This window comes from Macaca fascicularis, chromosome 6 (assembly GCF_037993035.2).
Source record: "Macaca fascicularis isolate 582-1 chromosome 6, T2T-MFA8v1.1".
In the NCBI taxonomy this organism is placed as follows: Eukaryota; Metazoa; Chordata; class Mammalia; order Primates; family Cercopithecidae; genus Macaca; species Macaca fascicularis.
The window spans coordinates 177839543-177854361 of record NC_088380.1 but is presented as its reverse complement, the minus strand read 5'-3'; the positions used below and the strand labels follow the sequence as shown (position 1 = coordinate 177854361).

Genomic DNA, 14819 nt, shown 5'->3' with positions numbered 1-14819 from the left:
ATCTCCATGTGTCAAGGTCGAGACCAGGTGGAGGTAACTGGATCATGGGGGCAGTTTCCTGAGGCCTCACCAGCAAAATAAAACCATAAATCAATTAAGCCTCTTTCCTTTATAAATGATATATCAAGTCTTGGGTATTTCTTCACAGTTGAGAACAGACTAAGACACACATAATCACAAAGTTATTTGTACAGTATTATTTGTGATTGTAAAGCAACAGAGATTGGGTAAATAACCTATGATATCCACATGAATGGAGTAAGTAAGCTGTAAGAAATGAAAGCTGTAAGACAGAATGAAGAACTCTATGTACTGAAATGGAATGATTTCCAGGAGATATAATTAAGTGAAAAAAGCAAAATGCAATAAACGCATATATAAGCACAATTATATAGATAGGTATAAAATATGCTAACTTTATTGTTCAAAAGGCAAACATTTAAAAAATATATTAAATGGTTTGCCACTACAAAAAGGAACACAGGAAGTACAAATCAGAAAACAATCAAGTTGTGGAGGACTTGTGAAAAATTAATCTTGTAAAAGAAATTCTGTGTGTGAACATATTGGCTAAAGTTAAAGTGGTACTCAGTTTTTCCATAAATTGAACATTAGAATAAAAGCACATCAGAATTTTCTTAGAGCATGGATCTGCTCTTTCACAAAAGTTGTAAAGGGTTATAAAAGGTTTATATGAATTTTACCTTAAGTTCATACTTATTGAGACTAGATGGATTTGTCTATAGAGTTTTGTAAAAGTTTGACATCAATAGTGCACTAATGCAAAGGTGAAATTTAGTTTCCTCTCTTGAACAAGATTTTCATGTTATATTAAAAAATGAAATATTTTTATTGCCTTCTGAATAAACTGTAGGAAAAAGAAGGGAAAGAAAAGAGACAGATTGTTTGGAAAGCTGTCTACCCCTTAATGAGTAAAGGTTTTTGCCTTTTTAAAATGTTTGAGTTATCATTTTGGCCAAATTAATGACTTCTGGTGACCTGGGATTTGATTTTACAATATCAAGTATTTTAAACCTTTAATATATGACAAACTTTCCAAAGTAAAATTATAAATTATGTCTTTTCTAACCTAATTCATCTTTTCGATATTAGGTCCCCTAAAGTCCAAAAGTGACATATTTGGCTTATTTGGTATAAAAATTACAAGAAACACTGTCAAATATAAAATGGTGTTTGGCTTTCCTGGGGCTGTATTTGCTTAAATATGTTATTGGTGTTATTGGTATCTGTTCCAAAATTACAGGAAACTCCTGTAATTCTGATATGACTTAGCGCACATTATCAGTAATAATTATAATTGTTACATAAAATCATTGTATGCCACTAAGAAAACAAAATTTCTTTATCAATCACACTTTTGACTGTGGCTGCCCCAAGACATGTTGTCATTCACAAACGTTATCTTGTTCTGATCCTCTTTAAGAGATGGTTTATAAGTCAGCTACAGGACTTTGACAGGTGCTCCTGAATGCAGGTTTCTGATAACTTTGGAGACTGTCACATTAGAATAGAGGAAAAAACTTTCAGGACTCATGGAGAGCTGAAATGTTTGTGACAATAAGTCAGGACAGGAGTTAACTGCATGGACTGAACTAATAGAAGACTGAAGTAATCTTTTTTGGCTTTTTGCTTAAAATGTTACCGATCATTTGTTTTGGTTTTCAGAGTCAAGAAAATTTTCTTTTGAGCTATTTACAACTTTTTAACAATTGAATAAAGTATTCTCCTGTAAACAAAATTTGGAACATATTTGTTTCTCTCTACCTGATTTCGCCAGAATTTGGAAACTATTTGTGAGTACTCTTAATTTACGGCAACACAGCTGCTTGCACAAGTGTAATAAGAATATTTTATTTTGCAACAAGACACAACTGGAGAAACTGGTTATTTTACCAAGGCTTTGACTGGAATAGCATGCTTTTCTTTAAGGTATCAAACTTGACTTACAGAGCCAATGAAAGCCCCTTGGGAAAACTGGCCTCATACCTTGTCTACACAGTCCCTATAGAGGGTTCCTGATCTGTGGTGAGTAAAGAATGTCACTTTCTAACAGGTCCAAAAGCTCAAAATTATCTTGGAACCTCAAGATGAGAGGAATTTACTCAACTCATAGGTATCTGATGGTATAAACCCATGGTTGGACTTGGCTTTACGAAAAAAAGTCTTGTCTGAGATTCATTTTATGGAATAAAGTTTCATCAAAGCCAATTTAAAAAGGGTATGTGAAAATTAATTATTCTTGCTGCACTTTACACAAATAATCAGGCCAAGTATAATAATACAGCTTATTTTGAAAACAAATCATTCCCAACATGATTTGTCTTAAGTAAAAATGGAAGACTGGAGAGAGAAAAACTTTTTTTTCAAGAAATATGGTACACCTGTTAGTAAATTTTAGTTTAATCAGTTGTTTCTGATGTTTTTTTCCTGCAATTCAGGCTAACCCTGCCTATTCCTGTAAACCAACCAGTGATTTCTGGCTGCTGCTCACCAGAAACAAGAGGGATGAGTAATGTAAAAATCTGGATCAGTATTCTAATTCTGGACACATATTGGACTCAGCTAGCAACCCCATATCAGTTTGGTTCCAACAGTGGCCCAGTTCATGGAAAGCTCTCTTTACTTGGGATAATTTTGCTTATTTTTCTTTACTGTTGTGGAATACATTGCTGTTGTACTCTCTGTGTAGATATGTAGGATAAACTCACTCAATGTTTTTTTAAGTTGAACACTTATTAGTCTTCCAGATATCACCTTTTGTCAGATCTCAAGAGTTATGCATGGCCCTCCGCATATGGATGCTTTCTAAATGAGTGCCTCTCCACCCTGAATACAAGAGACCCTAATAGTTAGACAGGCATATCTTCACCTCTGTTCAGCCTGAGGTCACAGAAGATGGATCTTTGTCCCTCTACAACCCTTAGGATTAAGGATTTCCTTGTAAAAGGGATGGGGGAAATATGTCACAGGCATTTGAACCAGAGCAACTCCATCTTGAATAGGGGCTGGGTAAAATAAGGTTGAGACCTACTAGGCTGCACTCCCAGGAGGCTAGGCGTTTTAAGTCACAGGAAGAGAAAGAAGATCAGTAAAAGGTACAGGTCACAAAGTCCTTGCTGACAAAAGAATGTGGTAAAGAAGCCAGCCAAAATGCACTAAAACCAAGATGGTGATAAAAGTGACCTCTGGTCATCCTCACTTCTCTTTATATGCTAATTATAATGTATTAGCATGCTAAAAATCACCCCCACTAGTGCCATGACAATTTACAAATGCCATGGCAATGTTAGCAAGTTATCCTATATGGTCGAAAATGGGGGAGGAACCCTCAGTTCCAAGAACTGCCCACCCCTTTTCCAGAAAACTCATGAATAATCAATCCCTTGTTTAGCATATAATCAAGAAATAACTATAAGTGTAATCACAGTGAGCAGCCCAAGATGCTGGCTCTGCTAATGGAGTAGTCATTCTTTATTCCTTTGCTTTCTTAATAAACTTGCTTTCACTTTAAAAATGAACAAACGAACAAAAAACAACCCAAAACCAAACCAAACCAAACCAGTCAACTATATGCTGCTTATAGGAGACTCACTTTAGATCCAAAGACACAAACAAATTTAAAGTGAAAGGATAAAAAAAGATATTCTATGCAAACAGTAACTAAAAGAGAGCTAGAATGGCTATTCAAATATCAAAATATGTAGATTTTAAGCAGAGAATTATAAAACACAAAGAAAGACATTATATATTGATAAAATAGTCATTTCAGTAAGAATATATAACAACGATAAGCATATATGCATCAAATACAGCAATAGGTGTATATGTGTGTGTGTGTGTGTGTGTATATTTCATATATATATATATGAAGCTAACACTGACAGGATTTGAAGGAAAAAAATGTAACATCACACTCAATGGTGAAAGACTGAAAGCTTTCCCCCAAGATGAGTAACAAGAGGATGACCACTTTCACCACTGCTATTCAACATTGTACTGGAAGTCCTGGCGAAAGCAATTAGGCCAAACAAATAAATGGCTTACAAATTGCAGAGTGGGGTAAAAAAACCCTAAACTACCTCTTTACAGATGACATAATTCTATATACAGAAAATCTACAAAAGTCCATAAAAAATCTACTACAGTTAATGAATTCGGCAAAGTTGCAGGGTACATGATCAACAAACAAAAATTATGTTAAGTTCCTATATACTAGCAATCAACAATTCAAAAAGGAAAATTTTAAAAATTACATTTATAATATCACTCAAAAGGATACAATATCTAGGAATGAATTTAACAAGGGAGGTGAAAGATTTGTACACTGAAAATTCTACATGGACAGAAAAATGAAAACAAGAGACACTGGGGACTATTAGAAGGGAAGTAGGGGAGCAAGAGTTGAAAAGCTACCTCTTAGGTTTTACGTTCACTACCTGAGTGATGGGATCATTTATACAGTGAACCTCAGCAACACACAATTTACCCATGTAACAAATCTGCACTTGTACTACCTGAACCTAAAATAAAACTTGAGAAAAAAGAAAACTTGCCTAATTTAAAAAAGAAAAAAATTCTAAGGCATTGTTGAAAGAAATTAAAGAAAGCTTAACTAAATAGAAAGACATGACCGAGTATGGTGGCTCACAGCACTTTGGGATATGGAGGCAGGTGGATGACCTGAGGTTAAGATTTTGAGACCAGCCTGGCCAACAGGATGAAACTCCATCTCTAGTAAAAATACAAAAGTAGCCAGGAGTGGTAGCACATGCCTGTAATCCCAGCTACTTGGGAGGCTGGGGCAGAATAATCACTTGAACCCGGGAGGTGGAGTTTGCTGTGAGCTGAGGTCGTACCATTGTACCCCAGCCTGGGCAACAAGAGTGAAACTCCGTCTCAAAAAAAAAAAGAAAGATATTTCATGTTCATGGGTTAGAAAACTTAGTATTATTAAGATGGCAATACTTCTCTAAATAATCTACAGATTAAACACAATCCCTATAAAAATTCAATGGCATTTTTGCAGAAATAGAAAATCTGATGTTCAAATTCATTTGCAATTGGAAAGAGTCCTGAATAGCCAAAACAATACTGAAAAACAAAGTAGGAGGTCTCATACTTCCTGATTTTAGAACTTACTGCAAAGCTACAGTAACCAAAACTGTGTGATAATGGCATAAGAACAGACATATAGAACAAAGGAACAAAATTGAGAATCCAGAAGTAAACCGTATAATCTATGGATAAATGATTTTTTGACTACGGTGCTAAGATATTTTTAGGGGGAAAGAATAGTATCTTCAACAAATGGCGCTGGGACAACTAGAATGATCACATGCAAAAGAATGAAGTTGGATCCTATATCTCACGCCATATACAAAATATAAGAGTTAAAAGTATAAAATATTTGAAAAAAACATAGGGTTGAGTTTTCATGACCTTATAACTGTCATTAAATTCTTAGATTTGACTCAAAAATCACAAGCAACCAAAGAATAGATAAATTAGACATCCTCAAAATTAAAGAATCTTGTGCTTCAAAGAACATCATCAAAAAAGTGAAAAGATAACCTACAAAAAGGGAGAACATATTTGCAAATCATGTATTTGATAAGGGATTTCATATCCAGAATATATGAACAACACTAACAACTCAACAAGAAAAAGTCAAATGACTGAAATTAAAAATAAGCAAAGTATTTAAAAATCCAGATCCTCCTTCAAAGAATATATACAAAATAGCCAACAAACAAATGATGCTAAACCCCAGCGGACATTAGGAAAATGCAAATCAAAACCACAATGAGCTATAACCTCACACCTACCAAGATGGTTACAATAACATGAAACAACAACAAAGCGACCCTAAAAATAACAAATGTTAACAAGGATGTGAAGAAAGAGAAACCCTTTTACATTGCTGGTGGGAATGTAAAATGGTGTGGCCACGATGGAAAATAGTTTGACAGCAATTCAGTTAAAGAATTACCATATGATTTAGCAACTCTACTTTTATGTATACACCCAAGAGAAATGAAAATATATGTCCACATGGTAACTTGTAAACAAATGTTTACAGCAACACTACTCCTAAGAGCCAAAAGGTGAAATCAACTCAAATCCAAACCAGCTGATGAAAAGATGATTAAAATGTGTAATAGCCACAAAGTGAAATATTAAATAGTATTCAGCCATAAAAAGAAGTAAGCACATATTACAACTTGGATGAACTTTGAAAACATAATGCTAGGTAAAAACAGCAAGACAGAAAAGCTGAAATATTGTATGATTTATTTAATATAAAATATACAGAATTGGCACATCTATAAAGACAGAAAGTAGATTAGTATTATTTTCAAGGGGCAAGAGAAACAAAGAATAGAGAGTGATTACTTAATAGGTACAAAGTATTTCTCTGAAGTGGTGAAAAGTTTTAAAACTAGAGAGAGGTGGCCGGGCGCGGTGGCTCAAGCCTGTAATCCCAGCACTTTGGGAGGCCGAGGCGGGCGGATCACGAGGTCAGGAGATCGAGACCATCCTGGCTGACACGGTGAAACCCCGTCTCTACTAAAAAATACAAAAAAAACTAGCCAGGCGAGGTGGCAGGCGCCTGTAGTCCCAACTACTGGGGAGGCTGAGGCAGGAGAATTGCGTGAACCCGGGAGGCGGAGCCTGCAGTGAGCTGAGATCCGGCCACTGCACTCCAGCCTGGGCGGCAGAGCGAGACTCCGTCTCAAAAAAAAAAAAAAAAAAAAAAACTAGAGAGAGGTGGCAAATGCACTAAAGGTCACTGAATGTGTACATTTAAAAACACTCAATATAGCATGTGAATTTCAACAATAAAGAAAGAAAAAAAGGAATAATGACAAATTCTCAAATTTGGCAAAACATATAAACTTACAGTCTCATGAAAGATAAACACAAAGAAATCCAACCCAATTTTAACTGAATTGCTGAAAACTAAGGCCAAGGAAAAAAAATTCTGAAAGTAGTCCAAGAAAAACAGCACATAACATAGAAGTGAATAACAATTCAAATGAATGTGCAATTTTTATCAGAAACCACCCAGTCAGATATAAATAGAACATTTTTAAAGTGCTGAAAGAGAAAGAACCATCAAATCAGAACTCTGTAAGAGAATTACATTTTCTAATTCTAATTCAATTAGAGAATACATTCTTCATGAATAAAGATGAAATAATGACATTCTCAGATAAAGGAAAACTAAGAAAATTCATTGTCTATGGATCTGCTCTATAAGAAGTAAGGGAAATTCTTCAAAAGGGAAAGTATGTGAGGGGAAAACTTGGAATATCTGGAGTGAAAGAAAACAGAAAGGGTAGATATTTAAATAAATGTAACAATATTACTTTCCTCTTACATTGTGTAAAAAAAATTATTTTTTCTTTTTTCTTTTTTAGGTAGGGTCTCACTCTGTCACCCAGGCTGAACTGCAGTGGCGCGATCTCACTCCTGCACTCAAGCCATCCTTCCGCCTCAGCCTCCCGAGAAGCTGGGACCACAGGCATATGTCACAATGCCTAGCTAACTTTTGAATTTTTTGTAGAGATGAGGTTTTGCTGGTCTTAAACTCCTGAGCTCAAGCCATCTGCCCGCATTGGTCTCCCAAAGTGCTGGGATTAAAGATGTGAGCCACATAACATATGTATTACAGTTAAGTTAAAAGCATAAGTTACAACATTATCTGGTAGGTTTTCAATCTATGTAAAAATGTATGTAATATGTTACATACAAAGAGTGAAGAATAGGGGGACTTACATTCTACTTTAAAGGGTAAAATATTAATTCTAAGTAGACTGTGAAAAGTTAAATATGTATATTATAATTTCTAGAGGAATCATGAAAAAATCCATTTGAAGATACTAATAGTAGTTTATAGTTTATGGTAATAAACTCAATAGACAAAATGGAAAACTAAAATGTTAATTTTATCTAAAGATAGCAAGAAGGAAAAATCAGAGAGGGAACTGCTCAAAGAAATCAGAGTGACACAAAGGATAAACATTTCATGTTCATGGATAGGAAGAATTAATATTGTTAAAATGGCCATACTGCCCAAAGCAATTTACAGATTCAGTGCTATTCCTATCAACTACCAATGTGATTCTTCACAGAACTAGAAAAAACTGTTTTAAAACTCACATGGAACCAAAAATGAGCCCAAATACCCAAAGCAATCCTAAGCAAAAGGAACAAAGCTGGAGGCATCACATTACCTGACTTCAAACTGTAATACAAGGCTACAGTAACCAAAACAGCATGGTACCGGTACAAAAACAGACACATAGACCAATGGAACAAAAAAGAGTGTGCAGAAGTAATTCTGCATACATATAACCATGTGCTCTTTGACAAAGTGAACAAAAACAAGCAAAGAGGAAGAAACTTCATATTCAATAAATGGTGCTGGGATAACTAGCAAGTCATATGCAGAAGATTGAAACTGGACCCCTAGCATTCACCATATACAAAAATCAATTCAAGATTGATTAAAGCTTAAATGTAAAACCCAAAATTATAAAAACACTGGAAGCTAACCTAGAAAATACCATTCTGTACATAGGTCTTGGCAAAGATTTCATGACAAAGATGTCAAAAGCAAATGCAATAAAACCAAAAATTGACAAATGGGACCTAATTAAACTAAAGAGCTTTCGCACAGCAAAAATAAACTATCAACAGAGTAAACAGACAACCTATAGAATGCGAGAAAACATATGCCAACTATGCTTCCAATGAAGGTCTAATATCCAGAGTCTATAAGGAACTTAAACAAATTTACAAGAACCCCACCGAAAAGGGCAAATGACATGAACTGACACTTTTCAAAAGAAGACATACATGCAGCCAACAAGCATATAAAAAATGTTCAGCACCACTAATCATTCGAGAAATGCAAATCAAAATTACAATGGGATACCTCCTCACACCAGTCAGAGTAAATATTATTAAAAAGTCAAAATATAATAGACGGTGGCGAAGTTGCAGAGAAAAGGGAATGCTTATAAACTGCTCTTGGGAATGTAAATTATTTCAGCCATTGTGGAAAGCAGTGCGATGATTTCTTCAAGAACTTAAAGAAGAATTACCATTTCACCCAGCAATCCCATTATTGGGTATACACCCAAAGGAATATAAAGTGTTCTACCACAAAGACACATGCATGAGTATGTTCACTGCAGCAATATTCACAGTAACAAAGATATGCATATCAACCCAAACGCCCATCAACGGTAGACTGGATAAAAAAATGTGGCACATACACACTGTGCACTACCATGCAGCCATTAAAAAAATGAGATTATGCCTTCTGCAGCAACATGAATGGAACTTGAGGCCATTATCCTAAGCAAACTAACACAGGAACAGAAAACCAAATGCCACATGTTCTCACTGATAAGTGGAAGCTAAACATTGAGTACACATGGACAGAGAGAAGACAACAACAGACAGCACAGTCTACTAGATGGTGGGGGATGGGAGAATGGAGAGGACTGAAAAACTACCTATCGAGTACTATGGTTATTACCTGGGTGACAAAATAATCTGTACACCAAACCCCTGTGACACACAATTTACCTATGTAACAAACCTGCACATGTACCCCTGAACCTAAAATAAAAGTTAAAAAAAGGGGTAGATCTACATCCAAGCATCAGTAATAATTAAATGCAAATGATATAAACATAGCAGTTAAAAGACAGATTGTGTGAACAGATTAAAACCAAGACCTAAAGATATGCTTTTGGGCTAGGCATCGTGGCTCACACCTATAATTCCAGCACTTTGAAAGACTCAGATAGGAGGATCACTTGAGCCCAGGAGTTTGAGACCAGCCAGGGCAACAGAGCAAGAACATGTCTCTACAAAAAATAAAAGTTAGTTGGGTGTGTAGTGCACCTGTGGTCCCAGCTACACGGGAAGCTGAGGTGAGATCACTTGACTCCGAGAGGTCAAGGCTGCAGTGAACCATGATCATGTCATTGCACTCCAGCCTGGGCAATAGGACGAGACTCTATCTCAATTAAAAAACAAAAAAAACCTATCAGAAACTCACGTTAAATGTAAAGATGCAGATTAGTTAAAGCAAACGCAAAAAAGATAGCCCAAAAGACTTATATAAAATTCCATCACTTTCAGGAGAAAATATTTGTGACCCAGAATTAGTCAAAGATTTCTCAGGTATGATATCAAAAGCATGATCCATAAAAAAGTAATAAATTAGGCTCTGTCAAAATAAAAACTTTTGCTATTTAATGAATATTCCAGAATGTGAAAAAAACAAGCTACATACTTAGAGAAAAAATGTGCAACTCATATATCCAACAAATAACTTGTACTCAAAATCTATAAAGAATTCTCAAAACTCAACAGCAAGGAAACAAATGACCTAACTTAAAAAATGTGTAAGACTTAGGAGGCTGAGGCAGGTGGATCACGAAGTCAGGAGTTCGAGACCAGCCTGACTAACATGGTGAAACCCTGTCTCTACTAAAAACACAAAAATTAGCCGGCGTGGTGGCATGCACCTGTAATCCCAGCTACTCAGGAGGCTGAGGCAGAAGAATCTGTTGAACCCGGGAGGCGGAGGTTGCAGTGAGCTGAGATCATGCCACTGCACTCCAGCCTGGGTGACAGAGCGAGACTCCATCTCAAGAAAAAAAAAAAAAAAAGGTAAGACTTGAACAGATACTTTTCCAAAGAGGATATATGGAGGCAATTAAGTTAGTGGAAACAAACAAACAAACAAAAATAAACGTTCAACATCATTACTCATTAAGAAAATGCAAAACAAGGCCAGGTGCAGTGGCTCTCGCCTGTAATCCCAACACTCTGGGGAGCCGAGGTGGGTGGAGTCAGGAGTTCAAGAGCAGTCTGGCCAACATGGTGAAATACAAAAATTTAGCTGGGTGTGGTGGTGGGCACCTGTAATCCCAGCTACTCGGGAGGCTGAAGTAGCAGAATCACTTGAACCCTGGAGGCAGAGGTTGCAGTGAGTTGAGATCGCACCATTGCACTACAGCCTGGGGAACAAGAGCAAAACTCCATCTCAAAAAAAAAAAAAAAAAAAAAAAAAAGCAAAATAAAACTACAATGAGATGCCCTACAATCTCATTAAAATGGCAAAAATAAAATGACAAACTAGTTGAGATTTATAAAAGTTAAGATTGTGTTGAAACTGTTCAAATTGGAGAGAAATGATATATTAAGAATACTGAGTTCAAATGTCCTAATATTTAATGAAATATAAATTAAATGTAAGTAAGATAGTTTCAATTACTAGACTTGCAAAGATTACAAATGACATTGATGGCAAGATAATGGAGTGAGGTTCAAACTGTTTCAATGTTCTTGGAAGGCAAATTGCAATCCATACAACCATATAGTTTTGTATATATTTTTTTCATCCAGCAACTGCTTTTCTAGGAATTGAAGGCAGCTATTCTTACTAATATATACTTATAAGCATGTTTACTGTAACACTGAAGATAATTTTAAAAAACATATCAAAGTATCTATGTTGGAGACAGGTTAAACCAAGTATGGTACATCCATAAAATTACAATGCAGCCATTAAAAAGGCAGAACTGGCTGGGCATGGTGGCTCATGCCTGTAATCCCAGCACTTTGGGAAGCCAAGGCAGGCGCATCACAAGGTCAAGACATCAAGACTATCCTGCCCAACATGATGAAGCCTCACCTTTACTAAAAACACAAAAAATTAGCTGCGCGTGGTGGTGGGCACCTGTAGTCCCAGCTACTCGGGAGGCTGAGGCAGGACAATCAGTTGAACCCAGGAGGCGGAGGTTGCAGTGAGCTGAGATCACACCACTGCAGCACTCACTCCAGCCTGGTGACAGAGCAAGTCTCCATCCCCCTGCACCCAAAAAAAGGCAGAACTATAGGCACAAATAGGGTAAAAAAATCAAGTTCTAGTTCTTTTGGGGATCCTATGAAGGAGAGAATAAATATCCATATGGGGCAGATAATTTATATTCACGTCAAAAACTGATACTAGTGTTGCTATAATTTGGCAAGAAGGAGACAGAAAACAAACTGTATTGTAAAAACATGGAGGATTCTCAAAGGCATTGTGCTGAAAGAAACCAGTTTCAAAAGGTCAAATTTTACATGATTCCATTTATATAATGTTCTGGAAAAAGGCAAAACTGTAGTGAATGGGAACAGATCAGTGGATCCCAAGTGTTAGGGACAGAGGGAAGATGTGACACCATAAGGGAGGTTTTATTTATTATTTATTTTGTTTTCAGGTGACATAACTACTCTGTATCCTGACAGTGATAGTGGTTACATGAATATATACTTGGGTTAAAACTGAACTGTACACCAGAAAAGATGGAAGTGTGAATTTTACTGTGTATTAATTTTTAAAAGAAGAATGATTTACATTGCATACTGTTCTCGAGGCTATTTTGCTTTTCTCCCAGAAAGCCTAAACCTGGAACCTGCATTTTTTTTTATTACTAAAGCCTTTGTTCTCATTTATTTCTGATTTAAAGACAATTAGTCTAAGTAAAAGTGATTAAGAAGCATATTGTTTTTGACATCCACAATACATTATTACTATAAATCTTTCTTTTTGAGAATAAGGATCGAGTTTTTCACTCTCTAGATAGGGCATGAAGAAAACTCTTCTTTCCAGCTTTAAAATAACAATTAAATCTCTTATGCTATACCATATTTTAGGTGAAACTAATGAGTCACTGGCTTATCTTCTCCTGAATGAAATCTGTTCATTCTTCTCATTCATATAGTTATATCAAGTATTACCTTGGATATTGAGAGGTTTTTCTTCTCTATTTACACATATATTGCCATGTGAATTTGTATCAAACCTTTATTTTCATGTAAACTAGAAATAATGTTTTCTTTTGCATAAGAGAACACTATAAGCATTACAAAACTCAAATTGTTTGTTAAGCTATACATTATAATTAGTTTGGCAGAGCTAATACAAATCACATTTACAGACAAACAATAATAAAATTGAAGTACCAGTTAAATATCCAAAATAATTAAAGGAATCATTTTTAGCCTGGTATAATTAGCTAATTCACTTTACAAGCATTTATTAAAATGAATTCACATGTTATTATTCCATAGGTAGTTACACAATAGTGTTTATACAGGAAAAAATAATGAACCAAACTCTTTGTATCCAGCACTCCACAATTAAAACGAAGACTCCCCAAGTAATATCAATCTAGGATAGACTAATTAAGTTTGGTTTGATAACCATTCATTTCTTCTATTGCCTCTGAGCAAATTGTTTATTAGAGAAAGTTATTTTACACAAATCAAATCAAACTGGGTAAACCATTATATTTGAGGGAAACTTTAGCCATCAGTCAATTAATCCATCATTTTCTCCAGACACTATTGTTTAACGAGCAGATCATATTATCAACAATTTAGATATCATGTGATTCAATTATAACAGTAAATTTATTGACAGTTTCTCTAATATTTTTATTATGAGTAAATTTGGAATTCTCTTTACCTTTGTGAGCAAAGCAAAACCAATCTGAGTATTATAGTCAAATACCAAATAAATATAAAATTCTCTACAAAATTTACAGTGGTTTGAAAAAATGTTATTATTACAAAAGCAAAAATAAGCCTTAATGAATTAAAATTGCTAATAAGGTAAAATAAGTTTCCAACATTAAAAATGTTACTTATTATTTAATATGCTGAAATATATATGACCTTATATACCTTAATGTTATATTAAAATTCATTTTAAGAAAAGCCTTGTAAAAAAATTAATTTGTACTCATAAACAATACGATCTGTTAAAGCTGAAAAATTCAGATTTTTAGTTCTTTAAGAATACAGATCTCACAGGAGGCATGAAAATTAAAATATAATATATATTAATACTCATAGGCACCAGGGGAAAGAAAGCAACTAATACCTTTCTACACATGTTTAGGAGATCATATTTAAGATCATAATAGTGCAACAGGATTGATTTCTAGTTCTTAATAGGAAATACATATGTGTGTAATTTGCCAGTTCATCAAATCAGATGAAATGTCAAACAGGCACTTTTATTTTAAATGTAAGGATTTAAAAACAGATCCTTTCTATTTGCCTCTTTATAAGTTTAGGTCCTATAGTGCAAAACAATTTATTAATACTTTGATAGATTGTCTCCAACAGTTTCATGTTGGCTAGTTTTATCTCACCAATCTGAGTTTAAATCTCTTAGAGTTCCAAACCATGGCTTAAGACTTTTTCTTTATCTCATAGCAGAAAAGTTCTAGACTCTTCATTGAAGGTCAATAAATATTATCAGAACAATAGAATGTTAGGTGCCAAGAGCTTCTGCTTACCCTAGTCCAACTCCCTCTAGTTACACACATATAAAGAAATTGAGAATTGGAAGTGTTTGACCCCACATCACACATCTCATTATCAGTGTCGATTAGACAAACATGTTCACTAATAATAACTTTTATATGCCATAAATATATTCCTGTTTACTGTTGACTAGCCTATGTGATCTAACAATGACACTGAGGCAATGTCATCTAACACCCAAATGAATAGCATATGGCCTATGAATTACAAATTCCTACATATGTCCACAGTTCTCAAAATGCACTCCTTAGAGGCTTACGATGCCAGAGAGACACCCCAAGGGCACCACAGAGAGAATAAGAACTGAACCATTGGAACATCTGGCTTCTTGCAACCCCATAACCTCATTTCAGTCTGAGCCACTTGCTTCTGTGTAAAATTTCATTTGA

General features: G+C 35.1%; 1 protein-coding gene across 6 annotated transcripts in view; it reads right to left on the bottom strand.

Annotated features, from left to right (window-relative positions):
• RANBP17 (RAN binding protein 17) overlaps positions 1-14819 on the bottom strand; it is a 436622-nt gene that overhangs the window by 244848 nt on the left and 176955 nt on the right. The window lies entirely within an intron of this gene.